Consider the following 27,105-nt stretch of genomic DNA (forward strand, 5'->3'; position numbering starts at 1 on the left):
TTTGCTAGGAGACTCGAAATTGAGCTCAGATGCATCCTGCTTCTATTGTTCATCCTTGAGGTGTTTCTACAACGTGATTGGAGTCCACCTGTGGTAAATTCAATTGATTGGACATGTTTTGGAAAGGCACACACCTGTCTTTATAAGGTCTCACAGTTGACAATGCATGTCAGAGCAAAAACCAAGCCATGAGTTCTAAGGAATTGTCCATAGAGCTCCGGATTGTGTCGAGGCACAGATCTAGGGAAGGGTACCAAAAAATGTCTGCAGCATTGAAGATCCCCAAGAACACAGTGGCCTCCATCATTCCAAAATGGAAGTAGTTTGGAACCACCAAGACTCTTCCTAGAGCTGGCTTCCCGGCCAAACTGAGCAATCAGGGGAGAAGGGCCTTGGTCAGGTAGGTGACCAAGAACCCGATGGTCACTCTGACAGAGCTCCAGAGTTCCTCTGTGGAGATGGGAGAACCTTCCAGAAGGACAACCATCTCTGCAGCACTCCACCAATCAGGCCTTTATGGTAGAGTGGCCAGACGGAAGCCACTCCTCAGTAAAAAGGGACATGACAGTCCACTTGGAGTTTGCCAAAAGGCACCTAAAGACTCTCAGACCATGAAGAACAAGATTCTCTGGTCTGATGAAACCCAGATTGAACTCTTTGGCCTGAATGCCAAGCGTCACGTCTGGAGGAAACCAGGCACCGCTCATCACCTGGCTAATGTCATCCCTACGGTGAAGCTTGACGGTGGCAGCAACATACTATGGGACTGTTTTTCAGAGGCAGGGACTGGGATACTAGTCAGGATGGAGGCAAAGATGATCAGAACGAAGTACAGAGAGATCGTTGATGAAAACCTGCTCCAGAGCTCTCAGTACCTCAGACTGGGGTGAAGGTTCACCTTCCAACAGGACAATATCCCTAAGCACACAGCAAAGACAACGCAGGAGTAGCTTTGGGACAAGTCACAATGTCCTCGAGTGGCCAGCTAAAGCCCGGAATTGAAGCCGATCTAACATCTCTGGAGAGACCTGAAAATAACTGTGCAGCAACGCTCCCCATTCAACCTGACAGAGCTTGAGAGGATCTGCAGAGAAGAATGAGATAAACATCCCAAATACAGGTGTGCCAAGCTTGTAGCGTCATACCCAAGAAGATGAGGCTGTAATCGCTGCCAAAGGTGCTTCAACAAAGTACTGAGTAAAGGGTCTGAATACTTATGCAAGTTCATATCTATGTTTTTTCTAAATTTGTCTTAAAGCAATTTTTTGAGAGGGGGTATGATATTTGTGCATCTCTAACTTTCTCACTCATCATTCACGATTTATTCAAGATTCATTCAAGGTTATCCTTAATCATGGCAGCATCCACATTAACGTAAACGTGTTTAGAAACCTATGCTATTCTTATTTACAATAAAAGTGACTCCAAAATTACACAATCAATTATTTACCATTAATTTCTAAATACTTACATTTTTACTACTTTAATACACATTAAGTGAAATTGTCCCAATAGTCTTGGTCCCCTAAAATTGGGGGACTATGTACAAATAGTTCTGTCATTTCTAAACAGTTCACCCGATATGGAAGAAAACACCCTCAAATTAAAACGGTCAGTCTGCATTTTAACCTCATAGTCATTATATCATTTCAACTCAAACGCGCTGGACTACAGAGCCAACAATTCACTGTCCCAGTATCTCTGGAGCTCCCTTTATACATGTCACCACAACAACATGGAGAATAACTACAACTAAGCAATAGCTGATACAGTATATCAACATATAACCCCCTTCATGAGCTACTTGGTCTCTGTGGCTGTCTAACACTGTCTGTGGTGTGACTGTGTAAAGAACACACCGGACGCCTGTCTGTCTGTCTGAATGAGGTGTGTGTGTGTGTGTGCACACATGTTTGTCCCAGCCTCAGTCTGAGCACACGGCGCCAGCCACCAGGCCAGGTAAGGCCACAGCAGTCGATACTCAGAAAGCCCCACATCGTCTGACAATGACCAGGACATATATTGTATATCTATCTATATCTGCATCCTAAATGGCATCCTATTCACTATATAGTGCACTACTTTAGACCAGTGCTCAGCACCCTATTCCCTACACTACTTTAGACGAGAACTAGGCACCCTATTCACTATATAGTGCACTACTTTAGACCAATGCCAATAGGGATCTGGTCATGAGCAATGTTCCCTCTAATTTATTTCAACACTGAGCAAATTTCAGGTCTTCTGGGCGCAAAACTACCAGAGCGGCCTACCATCAACAACAATGGAGAAAATGCATCCCATCACATTTTAACATGGAAATAGCTGTTCTATCATTCAGCCTAAAGCAGCAGCCAATGTGTGGTGTTCAATGTAGACCTGCATTCCATGAGACTTAAAAAAACATGCAGGACTTGACATTAACCTGTTAATCCACTTGTCCTTCAGACAAAGTGACTAAACATGTTGTTGTGTGGTTTGATTCAAGAAACAAATATTATTCCCATACCATTATTACAGAGAATCAGACAAATGCTACTGTCTGCCTATGGGCTTCTTAGCTCATTCAAGCCTGTCTCATAATACAACACCGCCCCTTTAAGACAAAAACATTTAATCTCTTTACCTGACTATATGGTCTATAACTGGGCTTTTAACTCATTAAATAGCAAAGGATATGAACAAAATGTGCACACGTGGCTACAAATCAAATCAAATGTATTTGTTACATACACATGGTTAGCAGATGTTAATGCGAGTGTAGTGAAATGCTTGTGCTTCTAGTTCCGACAATGCAGTAATAACCAACGAGTAATCTAGCTAACAATTCCAAACTACTACCTTATACACACAAGTGTAAAGGGATAAAGAATATGTACATAAAGATATATGAATGAGTGATGGTACAGAGCGGCATAGGCAAGATGCAGTAGATGGTATCGAGTACAGTATATACAGTGCCTTGCGAAATTATTCGGCCCCCTTGAACTTTGCGACCTTTTGCCACATTTCAGGCTTCAAACATAAAGCTATAAAACTGTATTTTTTTTGTGAAGAATCAACAACAAGTGGGACACAATCATGAAGTGGAACGACATTTATTGGATATTTCAAACTTTTTTAACAAATCAAAAACTGAAAAATTGGGCGTGCAAAATTATTCAGCCCCTTTACTTTCAGTGCAGCAAACTCTCTCCAGAAGTTCAGTGAGGATCTCTGAATGATCCAATGTTGACCTAAATGACTAATGATGATAAATACAATCCACCTGTGTGTAATCAAGTCTCCGTATAAATGCACCTGCACTGTGATAGTCTCAGAGGTCCGTTAAAGGCGCAGAGAGCATCATGAAGAACAAGGAACACACCAGGCAGGTCCAAGATACTGTTGTGAAGAATTTTAAAGCCGGATTTGGATACAAAAAGATTTCCCAAGCTTTAAACATCCCAAGGAGCACTGTGCAAGCGATAATATTGAAATGGAAGGAGTATCAGACCACTGCAAATCTACCAAGACCTGGCCGTCCCTCTAAACTTTCAGCTCATACAAGGAGAAGACTGATCAGAGATGCAGCCAAGAGGCCCATGATCACTCTGGATGAACTGCAGAGATCTACAGCTGAGGTGGGAGACTCTGTCCATAGGACAACAATCAGTCGTATATTGCACAAATCTGGCCTTTATGGAAGAGTGGCAAGAAGAAAGCCATTTCTTAAAGATATCCATAAAAAGTGTCGTTTAAAGTTTGCCACAAGCCACCTGGGAGACACACCAAACATGTGGAAGAATGTGCTCTGGTCAGATGAAACCAAATTGAACTTTTTGGCAACAATGCAAAACGTTATGTTTGGCGTAAAAGTAACACAGCCCATCACACTGAACACACCATCCCAACTCTCAAACATGGTGGTGGCAGCATCATGGTTTGGGCCTGCTTTTCTTCAGCAGGGACAGGGAAGATGGTTAAAATTGATTGATAAATAATAAAATTGATGGGAAGATGGATGGAGCCAAATACAGGACCATTCTGGAAGAAAACCTGATGGAGTCTGCAAAAGACCTGAGACTGGGACGGAGATTTGTCTTCCAACAAGACAATGATCCAAAACATAAAGCAAAATCTACAATGGAATGGTTCAAAAATAAACATATCCAGGTGTTAGAATGGCCAAGTCAAAGTCCAGACCTGAATCCAATCGAGAATCTGTGGAAAGAACTGAAAACTGCTGTTCACAAATGCTCTCCATCCAACCTCACTGAGCGAGCTGTTTTGCAAGGAGGAATGGGAAAAAATTTCAGTCTCTCAATGTGCAAAACTGATAGAGACATACCCCAAGCGACTTACAGCTGTAATCGCAGCAAAAGGTAGCGCTACAAAGTATTAACTTAAGGGGGCTGAATAATTTTGCACACCCAATTTTTCAGTTTTTGATTTGTTAAAAAAGTTTGAAATATCCAATAAATGTCGTTCCACTTCATGATTGTGTCCCACTTGTTGTTGGTTCTATATACAGTTTTACAGTATATAGAATAGTATATATAAATACAGTTTTATATCTTTATGTTTGAAGCCCGAAATGTGGCAAAGCTCAAGGGGGCCGAATACTTTCGCAAGGCACTGTACATATGAGATGAGTATGTAAACACAGTGGCATAGTTTAAAGTGGCTAGTGATACATGTATTACATAAAGATGCAGTAGATGATATAGAGTACAGTATATACGTATATACACTGCTCAAAAAAATAAAGGGAACACTAAAATAACACATCCTAGATCTGAATGAATAAAACATTCTTATTAAATACTTTTTTCTTTACATAGTTGAATGTGCTGACAACAAAATCACACAAAAGTTATCAATGGAAATCAAATTTATCAACACATGGAGGTCTGGATTTGGAGTCACACTCAAAATCAAAGTGGAAAACCACACTACAGGCTGATCCAACTTTGATGTAATGTCCTTAAAACAAGTCAAAATGAGGCTCAGTAGTGTGTGTGGCCTCCACGTGCCTGTATGACCTCCCTACAATGCCTGGGCATGCTCTTGATGAGGTGGACTAAAGCATCCGCCAACTTCTGGACAGTCTGTGGTGGATGGAGCGAGACATGATGTCCCAGATGTGCTCAATTGGATTCAGGTCTGGGGAACGGGCGGGCCAGTCCATAGCATCAATGCCTTCCTCTTGCAGGAACTGCTGACACACTCCAGCCACATGAGGTCTAGCATTGTATTGCAGTAGGAGGAACCCAGGGCCAACCACACCAGCATATGGTCTCACAAGGGGTCTGAGGATCTCATCTTGGTACCTAATGGCAGTCAGGCTACCTCTGGCGAGCACATGGAGGGCTGTGCGGCCCCCCAAAGAAATGCCACCCCACACCATGACTGACCCACCGCCAAACCGGTCATGCTGGAGGATGTTGCAGGCAGCAGAACGTTCTCCACGGCGTCTCCAGACTCTGTCACGTCTTGTCACATGTGCTCAGTGTGAACCTGCTTTCATCTGTGAAGAGCACAGGGCGCCAGTGGCGAATTTGCCAATCTTGGTGTTCTCTGGTAAATGCCAAACGTCCTGCACGGTGTTTGGCTGTAAGCACAACCCCCACCTGTTGACGTCGGACTCTCATACCACCTTCATGGAGTCTGTTTCTGACCGTTTGAGCAGATACATGCACATTTGTGGCCTGCTGTGCAGGGCTCTGGCAGTGGTCCTCCTTGCACAAAGGCGGAGGTAGCGGTCCTGCTGCTGGGTTGTTGCCCTCCTACGGCCTCCTCCACGTCTCCTGATGTACTGGCCTGTCTCCTGGTATCGCCTCCATGCTCTGGACACTACGCTGACAGACACAGCAAACCTTCTTGCCATATCTCGCATTGATGTGCCATCCTGGATGAGCTGCACTACCTGAGCCAATTGTGTGAGTTGAAGACTCCGTCTCATGCTACCACTAGAGTCAAAGCACCGGCAGCATTCAAAAGTGACCAAAACATCAGCCAGGAAGCATAGGAACTGAGAAGTGGTCTGTGGTCCCCACCTGTAGAACCACTCCTTTATTGGAGGTGTCTTGCTAAATGTCTATAATTTCTACCTGTTGTCTATTCCATTTGCACAACAGCATGTGAAATTTATTGTCAATCAGTGTTGCTTCCTAAGTGGACAGTTTGATTTCACAGAAGTGTGATTGACTTGGAGTTACATTGTGTTGTTTAAGTGTTCCCTTTATTTTTTTTGAGCAGTGTATATGAGATAAATAATGTAGGGTATGTAAACATTATATTAAGTAGCATTGTTTAAAGTGGCTAGTGATATATTTTACATCAATTCCCATCAATTCCCATTATTAAAGTGGCTGGAGTTGAGTCATTGTGTTGGCAGCAGCCACTCAATGTTAGTGGTGGCTGTTTAACAGTCTGATGGCCTTGAGATAGAAGCTGTTTTTCAGTCTCTCGGTCCCTGCTTTGATGCACCTGTACTGACCTCGCCTTCTGGATGATAGCGGGGTGAACAGGCAGTGGCTCGGGTGGTTGTTGTCCTTGATGATCTTTATGGCCTTCTTGTGACATCGGGTGGTGTAGGTGTCCTGGAGGGCAGGTAGTTTGCCCCCAGTGATGCGTTGTGCAGACCTCACTACCCTCTGGAGAGCCTTATGGTTGTGGGCGGAGCAGTTGCCGTACCAGGCTGTGATACAGCCCGACAGGATGCTCTCGATTGTGCATCTGTAGAAGTTTGTGAGTGCTTTTGGTGACAAGCCGAATTTCTTCAGCCTCCTGAGGTTGAAGAGGCGCTGCTGCGCCTTCTTCACGGTGCTGTCTGTGTGGGTGGACCAATTCAGTTTGTCTGTGATGTGTACGCCAAGGAACTTAAAACTTACTACCCTCTCCACTACTGTTCCATCGATGTGGATAGGGGGGTGTTCCCTCTGCTGTTTCCTGAAGTCCACAATCATCTCCTTAGTTTTGTTGACGTTGAATGTGAGGTTATTTTCCTGACACTTCACTCCGAGGGCCCTCACCTCCTCCCTGTAGGCCGTCTCGTCATTGTTGGTAATCAAGCCTACCACTGTTGTGTCGTCCGCAAACTTGCTTTGATCTCAAAACAAGCACAACTACTCATGACCGCCCATGCTGTAAAAACAGTCCAGTTTAAAGTAAATGGCACAGATCCAAAAATGCCAATGGTCTATTTGCATATAGGCCTACTGCAGCTCAGATTGTTTATGCCACAATGGTCTGTGAGGAGTACGGGCTGAGTAGTGCAGACTGTGTGGAGTACGGGATGAGTAGTGCAGACTGTGTAGAGTACGGGATGAGTAGTGCAGACTGTGTGGAGTACAGGCCGAGTAGTGCAGACTGTGTAGAGTACGGGCCGAGCAGTGCAGTCTGTGTAGAGTACAGGCTGAGTAGTGCAGTCTGTGTAGAGTACGGGCTGAGTAGTGCAGTCTGTGTAGAGTACAGTCTGAGTAGTACAGTCTGTGTAGAGTACAGGCTGAGTAGTGCAGTCTGTGTAGAGTACGGGCTGAGTAGTGCAGTCTGTGTAGAGTACAGGCTGAGTAGTGCAGTCTGTGTAGAGTACAGGCCGAGTAGTGCAGTCTGTGTAGAGTACAGGCTGAGTAGTGCAGACTGTGTGGAGTACAGGCCGAGTAGTGCAGTCTGTGTAGAGTACAGGCCGAGTAGTGCAGTCTGTGTAGAGTACAGGCTGAGTAGTGCAGTCTGTGTAGAGTACGGGCTGAGTAGTGCAGTCTGTGTAGAGTACAGGCTGAGTAGTGCAGTCTGTGTAGAGTACAGGCTGAGTAGTGCAGTCTGTGTAGAGTACAGGCTGAGTAGTGCAGACTGTGTGGAGTACAGGCCGAGTAGTGCAGTCTGTGTAGAGTACAGGCTGAGTAGTGCAGACTGTGTGGAGTACAGGCTGAGTAGTACAGTCTGTGTAGAGTACAGGCTGAGTAGTGCAGTCTGTGTAGAGTACGGGCTGAGTAGTGCAGTCTGTGTAGAGTACGGGCTGAGTAGTGCAGTCTGTGTAGAGTACGGGCTGAGTAGTGCAGACTGTGTAGAGTACAGGCTGAGGAGTGCAGACTGTGTGGAGTACGGGCCGAGCAGTGCAGTCTGTGTAGAGTACAGGCCGAGTAGTGCAGTCTGTGTAGAGTACAGGCTGAGTAGTGCAGTCTGTGTAGAGTACAGGCTGAGTAGTGCAGACTGTGTGGAGTACAGGCCGAGTAGTGCAGACTGTGTAGAGTACGGGCCGAGCAGTGCAGTCTGTGTAGAGTACAGGCCGAGTAGTGCAGTCTGTGTAGAGTACAGGCTGAGTAGTGCAGTCTGTGTAGAGTACAGGCCGAGTAGTGCAGTCTGTGTAGAGTACGGGCTGAGTAGTGCAGTCTGTGTAGAGTACGGTCTGTGTAGAGTACAGTCTGTGTAGAGTACGGGCCGAGTAGTGCAGTCTGTGTAGAGTACAGGCTGAGTAGTGCAGTCTGTGTAGAGTACAGGCCGAGTAGTGCAGTCTGTGTAGAGTACGGGCTGAGTAGTGCAGTCTGTGTAGAGTACAGGCCGAGTAGTGCAGTCTGTGTAGAGTACAGGCCGAGTAGTGCAGTCTGTGTAGAGTACAGGCTGAGTAGTGCAGTCTGTGTAGAGTACAGGCCGAGTAGTGCAGTCTGTGTAGAGTACGGGCTGAGTAGTGCAGTCTGTGTAGAGTACGGGCTGAGTAGTGCAGTCTGTGTAGAGTACGGTCTGTGTAGAGTACAGTCTGTGTAGAGTACAGGCCGAGTAGTGCAGTCTGTGTAGAGTACGGGCCGAGTAGTGCAGTCTGTGTAGAGTACGGGCTGAGTAGTGCAGTCTGTGTAGAGTACAGTCTGTGTAGAGTACAGTCTGTGTAGAGTACAGTCTGTGTAGAGTACAGTCTGTGTAGAGTACGGGCTGAGCAGTGCAGTCTGTGTAGAGTATGGGCTGAACAGTGCAGTCTGTGTAGAGTACGGTCTGTGTAGAGTACAGTCTAAGTAGAGTACAGGCAGAGTAGTGCAGTCTGTGTAGAGTACAGTCTGTGTAGAGCACAGTATGTGTAGAGCGCAGTCTGTGTGTAGTGCAGTCTGTGTAGAGTACAGTCTGTATAGAGTACAGTCTGTGTAGAGTACAGTCTGTGTAGAGTACATTCTGTGTAGAGTACAGTCTGTGTAGAGTACGGGCTGAGCAGTGCAGTCTGTGTAGAGTACAGTCTGTGTAGAGTACAGGCTGAGTAGTGCAGTCTGTGTAGAGTACAGTCTGTGTAGAGTACAATCTGTGTAGAGTACAGTCTGTGTAGAGTACAGTCTGTGTAGAGTACAGTCTGTGTAGAGTATAGTCTGTGTAGAGTACAGTCTGTGTAGAGTACGGTCTGTGTAGAGTACGGGCTGAGCAGTACAGTCTGTGTAGAGTACAGTCTGTGTAGAGTACAGTCTGTGTAGAGTACAGTCTGTGTAGAGTATAGTCTGTGTAGAGTACAGTCTGTGTAGAGTATAGTCTGTGTAGAGTACAGTCTGTGTAGAGTACAGTCTGTGTAGAGTACAGTCTGTGTAGAGTATAGTCTGTGTAGAGTACAGTCTGTGTAGAGTACAGTCTGTGTAGAGTACAGTCTGTGTAGAGTACGGGCTGAGCAGTACATTCTGTGTAGAGTACAGTCTGTGTAGAGTATAGTCTGTGTAGAGTACAGTCTGTGTAGAGTACAGTCTGTGTAGAGTATAGTCTGTGTAGAGTACAGTCTGTGTAGAGTACAGTCTGTGTAGAGTATAGTCTGTGTAGAGTACAGTCTGTGTAGAGTACAGTCTGTGTAGAGTACAGTCTGTGTAGAGTACGGTCTGTGTAGAGTACGGTCTGTGTAGAGTACAGTCTGTGTAGAGTACGGTCTGTGTAGAGTACAGTCTGTGTAGAGTACAGTCTGTGTAGAGTACGGTCTGTGTAGAGTACAGTCTGTGTAGAGTACGGTCTGTGTAGAGTATAGTCTGTGTAGAGTACAGTCTGTGTAGAGTACGGTTTGTGTAGAGTACGGTCTGTGTAGAGTATAGTCTGTGTAGAGTACAGTGTGTAGAGTACGGTCTGTGTAGAGTACAGTCTGTGTAGAGTACAGTCTGTGTAGAGTACGGTCTGTGTAGAGTACAGTCTGTGTAGAGTACGGTCTGTGTAGAGTACAGTCTGTGTAGAGTACAGTCTGTGTAGAGTACGGTCTGTGTAGAGTACAGTCTGTGTAGAGTACAGTCTGTGTAGAGTACGGTCTGTGTAGAGTACAGTCTGTGTAGAGTACGGTCTGTGTAGAGTACAGTCTGTGTAGAGTACAGTCTGTGTAGAGTACGGTCTGTGTAGAGTACAGTCTGTGTAGAGTACAGTCTGTGTAGAGTACAGTCTGTGTAGAGTATAGTCTGTGTAGAGTACAGTCTGTGTAGAGTACAGGCTGTGTAGAGTACAGGCTGTGTAGAGTACAGTCTGTGTAGAGTACGGGCTGAGCAGTGCGTGTCAATTCAATAGAATCCTACTCCGACGCGTTCTGCCTACAACAACATCTCTTGCATAGTTAGTTGTATTTCGGTATGTTGCATTGAAAGTGGCTAATATTACGTGTCACAATTTCCTCAGTAAAGGGAAATGTTAATGGTGTTTACAGGGAAAACTCTAGAACAGTGATCACCAACCTTTTCTGAGTCAAGATCACTTTGAGTCAAAATGCAAGCCGAGATCTACTGCTCAGATTTTTTTGGACTTGGCTTATAAAACGTAAGTCTATGCAACATTAACCAATTATAAACAGTACTGTAGCAATTAGGTTTGTGCAGTAAGCTATAGGCCCAATACATTATCACCATATATTGGCTTTGATTGAATTTCTCTGCCAATGTATTGTTCGGGCCATTTATATACAATTATTTTTCAAAGGTATGATCACACCGGTAATAGATCCGTTGCTGTATTACTTTTGAGGCATAGCTGAGTGAGTATACATTTAAATAATGGCCTTTTTATTTTACTGGGCTGATGGTGCCTGTATCTGATGTTCAGTCTCAGCGGAGGGAGAGAGCAGCAGACCGAGGGTCCACCTGTCAACATCCCTCCAGTCTCCATTTCCTCCACTCACACTGACCAAAAAGTGACGGTCTTCCAGCTGATGGCCAAACTCAAGTCGCACAGCATTATTTCTGCCTCATGCACAAATTCATGTTGTTACTCCTTTGAACAGAGAAAGTGAAATATTCCTCGATATTAAAAAAGACCCAAGCCGGTAATAATAACATCAACGCTAGCCTAAAGATACACTTTCCTACTCATTCATTACTGCTGCAGTGCTTGTTGTAGCGCTGTGTGGAAGTAGGGAGAACACACGTTTTATGTCTTATAAAAGTGTTGAATACAAAGTGTTGAATACAAAGTGTTGAATACAAAGTGTTGACAGTGCTGAGTAAGAACTTAAACATGAACTCAGTCATAAAAACAGCAGCTCTTTACTGAATTCGTTGACAGTCTCTCTCTAGTTGTGGTTTTAAACACTTTGAAATCTCACAGTATCAACTTTGCTGAGCTTTCTTTTATGCCTGCTAGGTTACTGTAGACACGTTCATCTGAGACATCCGATTGGCCAGCGGTAGGCTTATAGTACACTTGATTTGCTCTCTGGGCCCACTGTGAAGGCACAGTACCTCCAGACACATGAAATGGTTCAAAATGGCAACAGTTGGACTACCCAGCGCAGGGCAGCTGCATCAGGTGCACCTACTGCCAACAGATTGAGATGAATAAAATACCTGAGGTTCAGACATTTTTCACGATCGACAAAGAAGGCCTTGGAGATCGACTGGTTGGTGACCACTGCTCTAGAAAGTTGAGAAGTTCAATCTCATGCTTCTCTCTGTAGGGTGATGTTTCTTCAGCGAGGCAGTCCCGGAGAGCTGCACGCGCACACTGTAGAGGGAACATTGTTCATAAGTAGTGTGCGATGTAGGGAATAGGGTGCCATTTGGGACACAGATGGTGATTCTGGGACACGACAGGTACAGGTGGCCCAAAACAATCATCAATTAAATATCCATCATGTCACGTTTAATACTGACATGTAGACTGAGATCAGATGTAGTGAGATGTAATCAGATGTCGGCCTATGTATGTACATTCAGATGTCGGCCTATCTATGTACATTCAGCTTCCACCTCCATCCATAGTCAGTGGCCAGGTCAACATCATTTGGTGAGTGGGGGCACAGAGAAATTGTAGATATGTAGATATGCCTCGATATCAATTTAGTTTCACACTTCAAAACATGAATAATTAGCCACAACTATTCAGCGTGTAGCATTCATTCTGTTTTTTGCATGACAAATGGCAGTAGAGTTTCCTGTTTGTGATTCTGAGCCCTCCAATCTCTCTAAATAGTTTTTCCAGAGCACCAGAACCTCTGAACCTTAGCACTTAACTTGCGTGAAGTGTCAATGAGGCTCTGCATGACAGAGAAGCATGGACAGAGACAGAACAAATGTGTGTCTCCTGAGAGCCTGTCTGCTTTCATCGTGGTGCAGCTGTGGCAGCCAGGCCACGGTTTAGCCAGGATAAATCAAGATGTCGCGTCTTAGATCGAGCGAGGCGAGACCAAAAAACAGAACAATCTAGATGTAGCCTCCTAAACCGAACGAGGGGAGCCCAGAACCAAGAACAATCAAGTTGTAGCCTCCTAGACCGAGCAATACGAGCACAGAAACGAGAACAATCAAGTTGTAGCCTCCTAGACCGAGCAATACGAGCTCAGAACATTCAAGATGAGCCCCCTAGCCCGAGCAAGTTGAGCCCAGAACAGAGAACAATCAAGATGTAGCATCCTAGACCGAGCAAGACGAGCCCAGAACAGAGAACAATCAATATGTAGCCTCCTAGACCGAGCAAGACGAGCCCAGAACAGAGAACAATCAAGATGTAGCCTCCTAGACCGAGCAAGACGAGCCCAGAACAGAGAACAATCAAGATGTAGCCTCCTAGACCGAGCAAGACGAGCCCAGAACAGAGAACAATCAATATGTAGCCTCCTAGCCCGAGCAAGATGAGCCCAGAACAGAGAACAATCAAGATGTAGCCTCCTAGACCGAGCAAGACGAGCCCAGAACAGAGAACAATCAAGATGTAGCCTCCTAGACCGAGCAAGACGAGCCCAGAACAGAGAACAATCAAGATGTAGCCTCCTAGACCGAGCAAGACAAGCTCAGAACATTCAAGATGAGCATCCTAGACCGAGCAAGACGAGCTCAGAACATAGAACAATCAAGATGTAGCCTCCTAGACCGAGCAAGACGAGCCCAGAACAGAGAACAATCCAGATGTAGCCTCGTAGACCGAGCAAGACGAGCTCAGAACATTCCAGATGAGCCTCCTAGACCGAGCAAGACAAGCTCAGAATAGAGAACAATGAAGATTTAGCCTCCTAGACCGAGCAAGACGAGCTCAGAACAGAGAACAATCAAGATGAGCCTCCTAGACCAAGCAAGACGAGCCCAGAACAGAGAACAATCAAGATGAGCCTCCTAGACCAAGCACAGAACAAAGAACAGGACACAGATCTATTGGAAACTATCACCACTAGTTCCGTGAGCTCAATCTCAGTCTCAGCCTAGCCAGGGCAAGAACTAAAAGGCCACCATGTAAGGGGGTCTTTGTGGAGAATAGAATTGTGACTCAGAGAGGGAGAGATAGAGAGGGGGGTGGGGCAAAGAACAAAAAGAGATGTGCTGTCTTTTTTCAGCTGGATACTTCAGCCGCGTGCAATTTCACGCTCTCTCCATCCCTCCATCTCTCTCTCGATCGTCATGGAGGTCCCTAACAAAGACTTCTTTTGTCCCTCCAATCATCAGTCCCACATCACTCTCGGTTCCTGATACTTCATGTCTGTGTCCATCTCCAGAGGGAAAATATAAATAAGGCATACAGGGGAAGACAAAGGAGGGAAAGAGTGGACAGAGAGAGAGAGAGAGAGAGAGAGGGAGAGAGGGAGACAGACAGAGAGAGAGAGGGGGAGACAGACAGAGAGACCGAGAGAGACAGAGAGACAGAAAGAGAGAGAGAGACCGAGAGAGATAGACCGAGAGAGAGACAGAAATAGCGAGACAGAGGCAGAGAGAGAAACAGAAAGAGAGAGAGAAACAGAGAAACAGAGAGAAACAGAAAGAGAGAGAAACAGAGAGACAGAAATAGCGAGAATGTGCCAACGAATTGGCGAGGGCACTAGAAAAGTCTGCGGCACCCAGCCTCTCCCTACTAGAATCAGAGGTCAAATGCCTACTGTTCACGAATGATCTGGTGCTTCTGTCACCAACCAAGGAGGGCCTACAGCAGCACCTAGATCATCTGCACAGATTCTGCCAGACCTGGACCCTGACTGTAAATCCCATTAAGACAAAAATAATGGTGTTCCAAAAAAGGTCCAGTCGCCAGGACCACAAATACAAATTCCATCGACACCGTTGGCCTAGAGCACACAAATACTATACATACCTCGGCCTGAACATCAGCACCACAGGTAACTTCCACAAAGCTGTGAACAATCTAAGAGACAAGGCAAGAAGGGCCTTTTATGCTATCAAAAGGAACATAAAATTCGACATACCAATTAGGATCTGGCTAAAAATACTTAATAATCAGTTATAGAACCCATTGCCCTTTAAGGTTGTGAGGTCTGGGGTCCGCTCACCAACCAATAATTCACAAAATGGGACAAACACCAAATTGAGACTCTGCATGCAGAATTCTGCAAAAATATCCTCCGTGTGCAACGTAAAACACAAAATAATGAATGCAGAGTAGAATTAGGCCGATGCCCGCTAATTATAAAAATCCAGAAAAGAGACTTTAAATTCTACAACCACCTAAAAGGAAGCGAATCCCTTATCTTCCATAACAATGCCATCACTTACAGAGAGATGAACCTGGAGAAGAGTCCCCTAAGCAAGCTGGTCCTGGGGCTCTGTTCACAAATACAAACAGAGCCCCAGAACAGCAGCACAATTAGACCCAACCAAATCATGAGAAAACAAAACGATAATTAATTACTTGACACATTAGAAAGAATTAACAACAAAAAACAGAGCGAACTAGAATGCTATTTGGCCGTACACAGAGAGTACACAGTGGCAGAATACCTGACCACTGTGACTGACCAAAACTTAAAGAAAGCTTTGACTATGTACAGACTCAGTGAGCATAGCCTTGCTATTGAGAAAGGCCACCGTAGGCAGACCTGGCTCTCAAGAGAAGACAGGCTATGTGCACACTGCCCACAAAATGAGGTGGAAACTGAGCTGCACTTCCTAACCTCCTGCTAAATGTATGACCATATTAGAGGCACACATTTCCCTCAGATTACACAGATCCAAAAATAATTCGGAAACAAACCCAATTTTGATAAACTCCCATATCTATTGGGTGAAATACCAGTGTGCCATCACAGCAGCAACATTTGTGACCTGTTGCCACAAGAAAAGGTCAACCAGTGGAGAACAAACACCATTGTAAATACAACCCATATTTATGTTTATTTATTTCCCTTTTGTACTTTAACCATTTGCACATTGTTACAACACCGTATATATACATAATATGACATTTGTAATGTCTTTATTCTTTTGGAACTTTTATTTTTTTATTGTTTATTTCACATTTGTATATCATCTACTTCACTTACTTTGGCAATGTTAACATATATTTCCCATACCAATAAAGCCCTTTGAATTGAAAGAGAGAGAGAGAGAGAGAAATAGAGAGAGGGAGAAATTGAGAGAGGGAGAAATAGAGAGAGGGAGAAATAGAGAGAATAACAGAGAGAGAGACATAAATAGAGAGGGAAATAGAGAGAAACAGAGAGAGAGAGAGAAACAGAGATAGAGAGAGAGAAACAGAGAGAGAAACAGAGAAACAGAGAGAGAAACAGAGAAACAGAGAGAGAGAGAAACAGAGAGAGAAACAGAGAGAGAGAGAGAAAAAAAAGAGAGACAAAGAGAGAGAGAGACACAGAGAGAGAGAGAGCAAAGAGCAGGAGGAGAGGGCAAGAGAGAGTGAGGGCAAGAGAAAGAGTGAGAGAGAAAGAGAGCCTCTCTGTCTCTCTCCCTCCCTCCATCCATCCATCCATCCAGGCTGGCTAAAGTGAATGGGGCTCTACGGTTCATTCAAACTCACTGTTGGCTAGGGTTGCAAAGGGTTGGAAACTTTCCATGGAAGTTAAGCCCGGGAATTTGGGGAATTTTTCTTAAATTCATCAAAAAATGTAGCTTATAACAGTGAACCTTTTTTTGTGGGATACACGTAGGGCAATTCTAGGTCTTGTGGCATATTTTGGTTAAACTATTCTCAATTCAATGGAATTGCAACCCTCTGCATGCACAGTGCATTCTTCCATCACATGTACAGCTGATTCTCAAGATCTTGCAGACTAATGAGATGCTATTGAGCCCACACTACTACACTGTCTGAGCCAAGGACTACATGCTTTCTGGTAAGTTTTGATTACAATACTGGGTGGGGTGAATATATTTTATAAGACATACATGATTTTTTGTTAACTAGTAAATAGTAGCCAACAGCAAAGTGTGTTTAAATCATTTCTAACTTAACAATTTCTACTAGTTACCATGTGGGTTTTAGCTTGGTTGAGCCTGCTAACTGAGGAGTGATAATTCACCTGTTTACATACATGTATCATTTTAAAACATTTATCTGACAAAGGATTTGTTTAATCTCACTGCTTAACTATTTATCTGTACATGGAATTAGATTTTTTTTTCATATATATATATATATATGTATATATATATATATTTCCATTCTAATCTTTACAGGAAAATGCCACGGGCCTATCTGATGTGTGGAGATGTTTCACTGCATCTAATGTAGAAGGAAAAGCGGTGTACATTTGCAAATACTGTGCCAAATCATATGTGAAGAATGCAATAAAGATGCAGAATCATCTGACCAAGAGCATAAAGTTCCCTCAGCGCTCACAACCGGCAACCTCTGACAAAAGTCCCTCTACTTCTAATCGAGGTGAAAATTATGAATCAGACCTCCTGGAATCAAAGGTTTTTTGAATCAATGGAGGAACGTAGTCAGAATAACACTGATGAATGTCTTGCTCGAGCTGTGTATGCAACTGCTTCACCTCTGATGCTCACAGGCAATGTGTATAGGAAGAGATTTCTGAATGTTCTCCGCCCAGTATACACCCCTCCAGACATGCTTCATCTACTCATTTGCTGGATGCAGAGTTCAACAGAGTTCAAGTGAAGGTCAAGCAAATCATAGAGAAAGCAGACTGTATTGCAATCATCTCTAATGGGTGGTCTAATGTTCGTGGGCAAGAAATAATGAACTACATCAACTCCACCCCTCAACCAGTATTCTACAAGAGCACAGACACAAGGGACAACAGACTCACCGGTCTCAACATTGCATCAATGACCTTGGACCACAGCAGGTTTTTGCACTTGTGACAGACAATGCTGTGAACATGAAGGCTGCTTGGTCTAAAGTGGAGGAGTCTTACCCTCACATCACACCCATTGGCTGTGCTGCTCATGCATTGAATCTGCTCCTCAAGGACATCATGGCACTGAAAACAATGGATACACTTTACAAGAGAGCCAAGGAAATGGGTAGGTGTGTGAAGGGTCATCAAGTTATAGAATCAGTCTATCTCACCATGCAAAGTGAGAAGAATAAGAGCACCACATTGAAGCTGCCCAGCAACACCCGTTGGGGTGGTGTTGTCATCATGTTTGACAGTCTCCTGTAGAGGAAGGAGTCTCTCCAAGAAATGGCCATATCACAGTCTGCCGATATGGACAGCCACATCAAGAGGATCCTCCTGGATGATGTATTTTGGGAGAGAGTGGTAAGCAGCCTGAAACTCCTGAAACCTATAGCAGTAGCCATTGCACAGATTGAGGGAGACAATGCCCTCCTGTCTGATGTACAGACTCTGCTTGCAGATGTAAGAGAAGAAGTCCGTACTGCCCTGCCCACTTCACTGTTGCTCCAAGCAGTGGAAACTGCAGTTCTGAAATACATCAAAAAGTGTGAAGATTTCTGCCTGAAGCCCATAGAAGACGCAGCGTACATGTTGGACCCCAAGTATGCTGGCAAGAGCATCCTGTCTGGTGCAGAGATCAACAAGGCCTATGGTGTCATCACTACTGGGTCTCGCCACCTTGGCCTGGATGAGGGCAAGGTTCTTTGCAGTCTGGCGAAGTACACTTCCAAGCAAGGGCTTTGGGATGGAGATACAATGTGGCAGTCGTGCAAACATATCTCATCAGCCACCTGGTGGAAGGGACTTTGTGGATCTGAGGCTCTTTCCCCTGTTGCCTCCATCATCCTCCAAATCCCACCAACATCAGCCGCCTCAGAGCGCAACTGGTCCTTGTTTGGGAACACACACACCAAAGCACGCAACAGGCTGACCAATACAAGGGTTGAAAAATGTGTGGGCAAATTTGAGGCTTTTTGAGCCTGACAACGAGCCATCCTCAACAAGGTTGGAAAGTGACAGTGAAGATGAGGCCTCAGAGTCTGATGTTCAAGAGGTGGACATTGAGGAGGTCCAGGGAGAAGACATGGAAGCCTGAGAGGAAAACAACCAAAGCTTTAGTTTCTAGACTATCATTTTACAGATGTTTGTTGAAAACGCTTTTGGGAAATGCGATGGATCATTGGGGATTCAATATTCAATATTCCCTTTCTTTTGTTGTTCAGTGAAATTATCCCATGTGAAGAGTCACCTCATTTAATTAAAGTTCAATTCGTAACTAAACTTACTTTTTTCTTCTATTGGAAGGATTTAATCATTTGTAATTATGTCTACTTATGATAAGGTATAAGGTTTATGTTTCTGTCTCCATATGATATGGTAAATATATCCAATGCAAAAAACATTACATTTAAATGGTGTTAATATTCATTTGCATATATTTCCGTTAATTCCCGTATATTCCCCGTTAATTCCCACGGAAAGTTTCCACCTCTGAATATTCCCCAACATGTGCAGCCCTACTGGTGGCCAATACAGAACGACTGACAGGCAGATGTTATCCACCCTTGGAGGAAACTTGTGCACACTACTATCATTCACCACTGAATCAAAGAGAATACTATCATTCACCACTGAATCAAAGAGAATACTATCATTCACCACTGAATCAAAGAGAATACTATCATTCACCACTGAATCAAAGAGAATACTATCATTCACCACTGAATCAAAGAGAACACTATCATTCACCACTGAATCAAAGAGAATACTATCATTCACCACTGAATCAAAGAGAATACTATCATTCACCACTGAATCAAAGAGAACACTATCATTCACCACTGAATCACAGAGAATACTATCATTCACCACTGAATCAAAGAGAATACTATCATTCACCACTGAATCAAAGAGAATACTATCATTCACCACTGAATCAAAGAGAACACTATCATTCACCACTGAATCAAAGAGAATACTTTCATTCCCCACTGAATCACAGAGAATACTATCATTCACCACTGAATCAAAGAGAATACTATCATTCACCACTGAATCAAAGAGAACACTATCATTCACCACTGAATCACAGAGAACACTATCATTCACCACTGAATCAAAGAGAATACTTTCATTCCCCACTGAATCACAGAGAATACTATCATTCACCACTGAATCAAAGAGAATACTATCATTCACCACTGAATCAAAGAGAACACTATCATTCACCACTGAATCACAGAGAACACTATCATTCACCACTGAATCAAAGAGAATACTTTCATTCCCCACTGAATCACAGAGAATACTATCATTCACCACTGAATCAAAGAGAATACTATCATTCACCACTGAATCAAAGAGAATACTATCATTCCCCACTGAATCACAGAGAACACTATCATTCACCACTGAATCAAAGAGAATACTATCATTCACCACTGAATCAAAGAGAACACTACCATTCACCACTGAATCAAAGAGAATACTATCATTCACCACTGAATCAAAGAGAACACTATCATTCACCACTGAATCAAAGAGAATACTATCATTCACCACTGAATCAAAGAGAATACTATCATTCACCACTGAATCAAAGAGAACACTATCATTCACCACTGAATCAAAGAGAATACTATCATTCACCACTGAATCAAAGAGAACACTATCATTCACCACTGAATCAAAGAGAATACTATCATGCCCTGTAATATATTAGTATGTAGCTAAAAGGTGTCCTGTAACTCAAGCATGTCGGAGAACTAGTGGAAGCAGCTCTCTCTCTCCCTTCACTAGGGTTCAGGTCCTGTCATTAATTGCTCATGGGACTAGAACATATTCTGATGGATAAGATGGAATGGGATGGATGAGTAGATTGAGAAAGAGAGACCCTGTCTTTGTGTCCCAATAGCACCCTAATTCCTATGTAGTGCACTACTTTTGACCAGGCAAGGGCTCTGGTCAAAATGAGTGCACTATATCGGGAATAGCATGCCATTTGGGACTCAGACACCCTGTCCTTGCCAGTACATTCCCCCAGGCCTGTTTAACACCCACGGATGGCCTGTCAGTCCAGCCTCTAAAAACCCAGGCTTGTTAACAGTCTATCAGGAGGCCATTATCACCACACCAGGCCACCCTTCTCTGGATACATCCCAAATGGCACTCTATTTCCTATGTAGTGCACTACTTTACAACAGGACCCATGGGGCTTTGGTCAAAAGTAGTGCACTAGATCGGTATTAGGGTGCCATTAGGGACGGATCCTCTGTCCTTTCTGTAATGAAGGGTGCCAACTGCCAACACCAACCAAGCAGCGAGCCTCACACAGTCAACCACTGAGCACACAGACACCCCTCAATCCTAAATCAACTCCTAGCCTAGCCCCTAGCCCCATAGGCACTTGTGGAGAGCGACAGCTGGTTTTAAAAATATTACTCATCTAATGGACATTTCAATAACATGTCATAACAAATAATATCGAAACAACGGTATAACGCCATAATGTAATAATGTGATAATGCCATAATGTGATAATGCCATATGAGATCATGCCATATGTGACCATGTGATAATGCCATAATGTAATACTGTCATAATGTGATAATGTCTTAATGTGATAATGACAATGTAATAATGCCATAATGGATGTAATTGTATTTATTTATTTTACCTTTATTTAACTAGGCAAGTCCATCCCCATGGGACTCCTAATCACGGCCGGTTGTGATACAGCCTGGAATCGAACCAGGGTCTGTAGTGACGCCATTAGCATTGAGATGCAGTGCCTTAGACTGCTGCCCAATGTATGTAATAATATCATAAAGTAATAATGCCATAATGTAATAATGCCATAATGTGATAATACCATCATGTAATAATAACATAATGTAACAATGTCATAATGCCATAATGTAATACTGCCATAATGTAATAATACCATAATGTAATAATGTGATAATACCATAATGTAACAATGTGATAATGTAATAATGTCATAATGTATGTACCAATGTATCAAATGATGCCATAATGTAATAGTCTTAATGTAATAATGCCATAATGCCATGATGTAATAATGACACAATGTTAAGATGTGATAATGACAGTCAATTCCATAATGTAATACTACCATAATGCCATAATGTAATAATGCCATAATGTAATGGTGCCATACTGCCATAATGTAATAATGCCATAATGTAATGGTGCCATACTGCCATAATGTAATAATGCCATAATGTAATGGTGCCATACTGCCAAAATGTAATAATGCCATAATGTAATACTGTCATAATGTAATAATGTAATAATGCCATAATGTAATAATGCCATAATGTAATGGTGCCATACTGTATGTAATAATGTAATACTGCCATAATGTAATAATGCCATAATGTAATGGTGCCATACTGCCATAATGTAATGCCATAATGTAATACTGCCATAAGGTAATAATGCCATAATGTAATGGTGCCATACTGTATGTAATAATGTAATACTGCCATAATGTAATAATGCCATAATGTAATAATGTAATACTGACATAATGTAATACTGACATAATGTAATACTGCCATAATGTAATAATGTAATACTGCCATAATGTAATACTGCCATAATGTAATACTGCCATAATGTAATAATGTAATACTGCCATAATGTAATGGTGCCATACTGTATGTAATAATGTACGTAATAATGCCATAATGTAATCAATATGTTTTGACAGACTAAGTACATCAGAGGCTACTGCTAGTGGCTACTTGTCAGTAACACTTTATTGGATGGACTCCTTGTAGACTGTTAATGAACTAAATGTAAACCATTTTACAAAATGTATTTATCAACATTGGTAAGTAAAGTTTAACAAACAATGTAACAATGTTTATAGGCAGTTCATACGCAATAATTATTTACAACAAGAAAATAATTCATAAATCTATTATTAATTATGACCCACATTTTTTCCTTTTCTTTAGCTTCATCTATTTTCAAGCAATGGATAATCAGTTCTGTTCCTTTGTCAAGTCCATTGGCCTACCAGAACCCCACACCCCATCCCCAAAATATCCCCCCACCTCTTACACAAAACCACAATGGCATCCTTGTCTCAGTGAATTGAGGCTTGAATATAAATGATACTGGATTATATTATCATGATATTCCTGCATAATACTGCTAAAGAGGCTCATTCAACCCAGATGACCTTCTACAAACCCCAACAGAGCTGACGATCGTCGCCCTAAAGATGAAAACACACACACACATAGCCTCATTAAAAATCTCATTTTAAGGCGGCCAACAATTTTCGGTACTATCTACTTTTAGCAAGGCACCTTTGACACCACACCATGGGAGAACAGTGGAGGGTAGGTGTGTGTGTGTGTGTGTGTGTGTGTGTGTGTGTGTGTGTGTGTGATTGAGTCTGTACAGCGTTTGCCCTATATTATATTGATGCTGAGGAGGAAAATTAGGTTGTTTCAGGCCATGGAGAGTCGTGGATAGATAATGGATAGTCACATATAGATAATGGATAGGCATGTATACATAATGGATAGTAATATATAGATAATGGCATCGTGGCTAGATAATGGATAGTCATGGATATTATGTAGAGATAATGGATAGATGATGGATATCGATGCTAGATAATGGATATCCATGTATAGATAACGGACAGATAATGATCAGTAATGTATAGATAATGGACAGTCGTGCATAGATAATGGATAGTCATGGATATATCAAATCAAATCTATTTATATAGCCCTTCGTACATCAGCTGATATCTCAAAGTGCTGTACAGAAACACAGCCTAAAACCCCAAACAGCAAGCAATGCAGGTGTTGAAGTACCATAAGGGATAGCGGTGTACAGATAATGGATAGCAGTGTATAGATAATAGATAGTCATGGGTGGATAATGGATATATAATGGATATTCATGGGTAGCTAATGGACAATCATGTATTGGTAATGGATAGATAATGGATATTCATGCATAGCCATGTACAGATAAAGGCTAGATAATGGATAACCACGTATAGATAATGAACATATAACGTATAGTCGTGCATAGATAATGGATAGTCATGGTTAGAGAATGGATAGTTGTGTATAGATAATGGATAGACAATGTGCGGTCATATATGGATAATGTATAGCTGATGGATATACATGGTTAGATAATGAATAGATAATGGATACGTATATGGATAATGGACAGATAATGCATTGTCAAGTATAGACAATGGATAGTCACCGCATGATAATGAATAGCTGTGTATATATAATGGATATGTAATGGATAGCAATGTATAGATACTGGATAGTTGTGCACAAGTAATTGATAGTCGTAGTTAGATAATGTATAGTCATGGTTAGATAATTGATAGCCATTGTTAGATAATGGATTGTCGTGCATAGATAATGGGTAGCCACGGTTAGATAATGGATAGTCATGGATAGCCAATGGACGATCATGTACTGATAATGTATAGATAAGGGACAGTCATGTATAGCTAATAAGTAGATAACGGATAGTCATGAATAGATAATGAATAAATGATGAATATGCATGTATGGATAATGGGCAGATAATGGATTGCCATGTATAGACAACAGATAGATAATGGATAGTCACGGCTAGATAATGAATAGCAGTGTATAGATAATGGATAGATAATGGATATGCATGTATAGACAATGGACATAATGGATAGCCATGGCTAGATAATGGATAATAATGGATAGATAATGGATAGTCATGGTTAGATAATAGATAGTCATGGCTAGATAACGGATATTGTAGTCCTGGCTGAGAAGGAAAAGGTGGACAGTGGAAATGGAAGGGAGGCAATTGTGTCACTTTCTTCTCATGCCAAAAGTGTTTTCCTGAAATGTTAATTGAAGGTTAGTGTCATGACGTTGGCCTGTTTATGACAGTCATAAATACCTCTTCCCCCCTTTTTCCTCTCTCTACCCTACTGATGTGAAATTTGAAAACCCCTTGGTTAACATAGAGATTCTGGGAACATCAGAAGGTGGGGGAAATGAACTATATTCTGGTAACCCGACCAATTGAACATATGCGGTGGTACTTAATGAATATGATCTCAGTTCGGTTGTCATCTGAGATATTCTCATCAATGATAAGATGACATAAACTCTACAGTGGAAAGTCTACACATTATAGTTATCAGATTCACATGGAATTGTTGTGCAATTTAAATGTTTGAATATAAAATTATTGGTGAAGAGATTAAATGTAATTTTAGCTTCCAAATGAGAGATTTGGGTTTTCATAAGGTTATTGCTCTGCTCAATCAGTGGCCCGCCCCTGTGAAGGGACATGGGTTATAAAGCTTTTCAAACACGCCCTCCTCTCCCTTCCTATATAAAGCCTTGACGACAATATAACCTCCTGTTCCGAGGATGTGAGGACGACGGTCCGATGTCAGAATGGTTCAGATAATAACTACAGAACTAAGCCAACCTCAGCGTGAGCTTTGGTTGTGAATGGTATGAACTTTGAACTCTTATTCACTACAGAAGTGATACCTCCTAGCCGTTGAATTTAGCAACAGCAGCTGCAAACGAGGGTTAGGAAGGAACAGACAGAGTATCCCGTCTATCAACAACGACGTTACTACAACGTATCCATTTGACTACCAGAGACATTCTTCCAAGGACAAAGGACTCGGTTTGGCAACACGGCCTTCCATCTACCACCAACCTACCGAAGCGCAGCTCAGAGTAAATATTTATTGCATTTTCCTTTTCCAAATGGGCGGTAATTTAGAATGCATAAAATACTGTATTTACGATAGCACAGCTTCTCCCTTTGTCTCTCAGTCTTCCCGCTCTTTCACTCAAACCCAGCCCTTTTCGTTTGTGTAACCAGCGGTCATATCTGTTCCGCCCGCTAGGGACGTTTTCCTTTATGACGTAATTTGTAATCAAGGTATGATTAATTCTGTGTATATGTAATTCTGTGTGATTAGTTAGGTATTTAGTAAATAAATAATGAAACCCAATTTTGTATTGCTGATTCAACTTGTTAGCCAGGGTTTGTGAAGATAACCAAGAATTTACAACTTTCAGATGAGACTGAATTAAGGTGACGATTAATATTGACCGCTATTGATGTAAAATATTACTAGGTCTTTAAGAGTTTATTCGGTTGATAACAGCTCTATAAACATTATTTTGTGGTGCTCCGACTCTCTAGTTAATTACATTTACATGATTAGCTCAATCAGGTAATATTAATTATGGAGAAAGGATTTTATAGAATAGCATGTCATATCACTTAATCCGGCATAGCCAAAGACACAACATTAGCTACACTCTATTTAACCTGTTAGATCTCTAGGGGCGCTATTTCATTTTTGGATAAAAAACGTTCCCGTTTTAAGCGCGATATTTTGTCACGAAAAGATGCTCGACTATGCATATTTTTACGTTTTGGAAAGAAAACACTCTGAAGTTTCAGAATCTGCAAAGATTTTGTCTGTAAGTGCCCCAGAACTCATTCTACAGGCGAAACCAAGATGATGCATCAACCAGGAAATTATCAGAATTTCTGAAGCTCTGTTTTCCATTGTCTCCTTATATGGCTGTGATTGCGCAAGGAATGAGCCTACACTTTCTGTCGTTCGCCCAAGGTCTTAGCAGCATTGTGACGTATTTGTAGGCATATCATTGGAAGATTGACCATAAGAGACTACATTTTCCAAGTGTCCGCCTGGTGTCCTGCGTGGAATTCGGTGCGCAATTGCCAGCTGCTTGTACTTTTCCATTTGATATAGGGGAGAAACCATGTGTCCAAGAACGATATATCAATGAAGAGATATGTGAAAAACACCTTGATGATTGATTCTAAACAACGTTTGCCATGTTTTCAGTCGATATTATGGAGTTAATTTGGAAAAAAGTTCGCGTTTTGAGGACTGAATTTTCGGGTTTTTTTGGTAGCCAAATGTGATGTATAAAACGGAGCTATTTCTATGTTTTTATGTTTTTGTTGAAATGTTGCGTGCTGGATGCTAACGCTAATGCTAACGCTAAATGCTAACGCTAAATGCTAACGCTAGCTAGCTACTTTTACACAAATTATTGTTTTCCTATGGTTGAGAAGCATATTTTGAAAATCTGAGATGACAGTGTTGTTTACAAAAGGCTAAGCTTGAGAGATGGCATATTTATTTCATTTCATTTGCGATTTTCATGAATAGTTAACGTTGTGTTATGCTAATGAGCTTGCTGATTCCTGGATACAGGGGTTTTTTCATAGCTAAATGTGACGCAGAAAACGGAGCGACTTGTCCTAAACAAATAATCTTTCAGGAAAAACTGAACATTTGCTATCTGAGAGTCTCCTCATTGAAAACATCTGAAGTTCTTCAAAGGTAAATGATTTTATTTGAATGCTTTTCTGTTTTTTTGTGTAAATGTTGCTAGCTGAATGCTAATGCTAAATGCTACGTTAGCCATCAATACTGTTACACAAATGCTTGTTTTGCAATGGTTGAGAAGCATATTTTGAAAATCTGAGGTGACAGTGTTGTTAACAAAAGGCTAAGCTTGAGAGCT

At 42.3% G+C, this 27,105-nt stretch overlaps 1 protein-coding gene across 2 annotated transcripts in view; it reads right to left on the minus strand.

The window, feature by feature from the left end:
- LOC110531246 (adenylate cyclase type 6) overlaps positions 1-27,105 on the minus strand; it is a 131,382-nt gene that overhangs the window by 95,860 nt on the left and 8,417 nt on the right. The window lies entirely within an intron of this gene.

This window comes from Oncorhynchus mykiss, chromosome 9 (genome assembly GCF_057628025.1).
Source record: "Oncorhynchus mykiss isolate SJ-2025 chromosome 9, ASM5762802v1, whole genome shotgun sequence".
Lineage (NCBI taxonomy): Eukaryota > Metazoa > Chordata > Actinopteri > Salmoniformes > Salmonidae > Oncorhynchus > Oncorhynchus mykiss.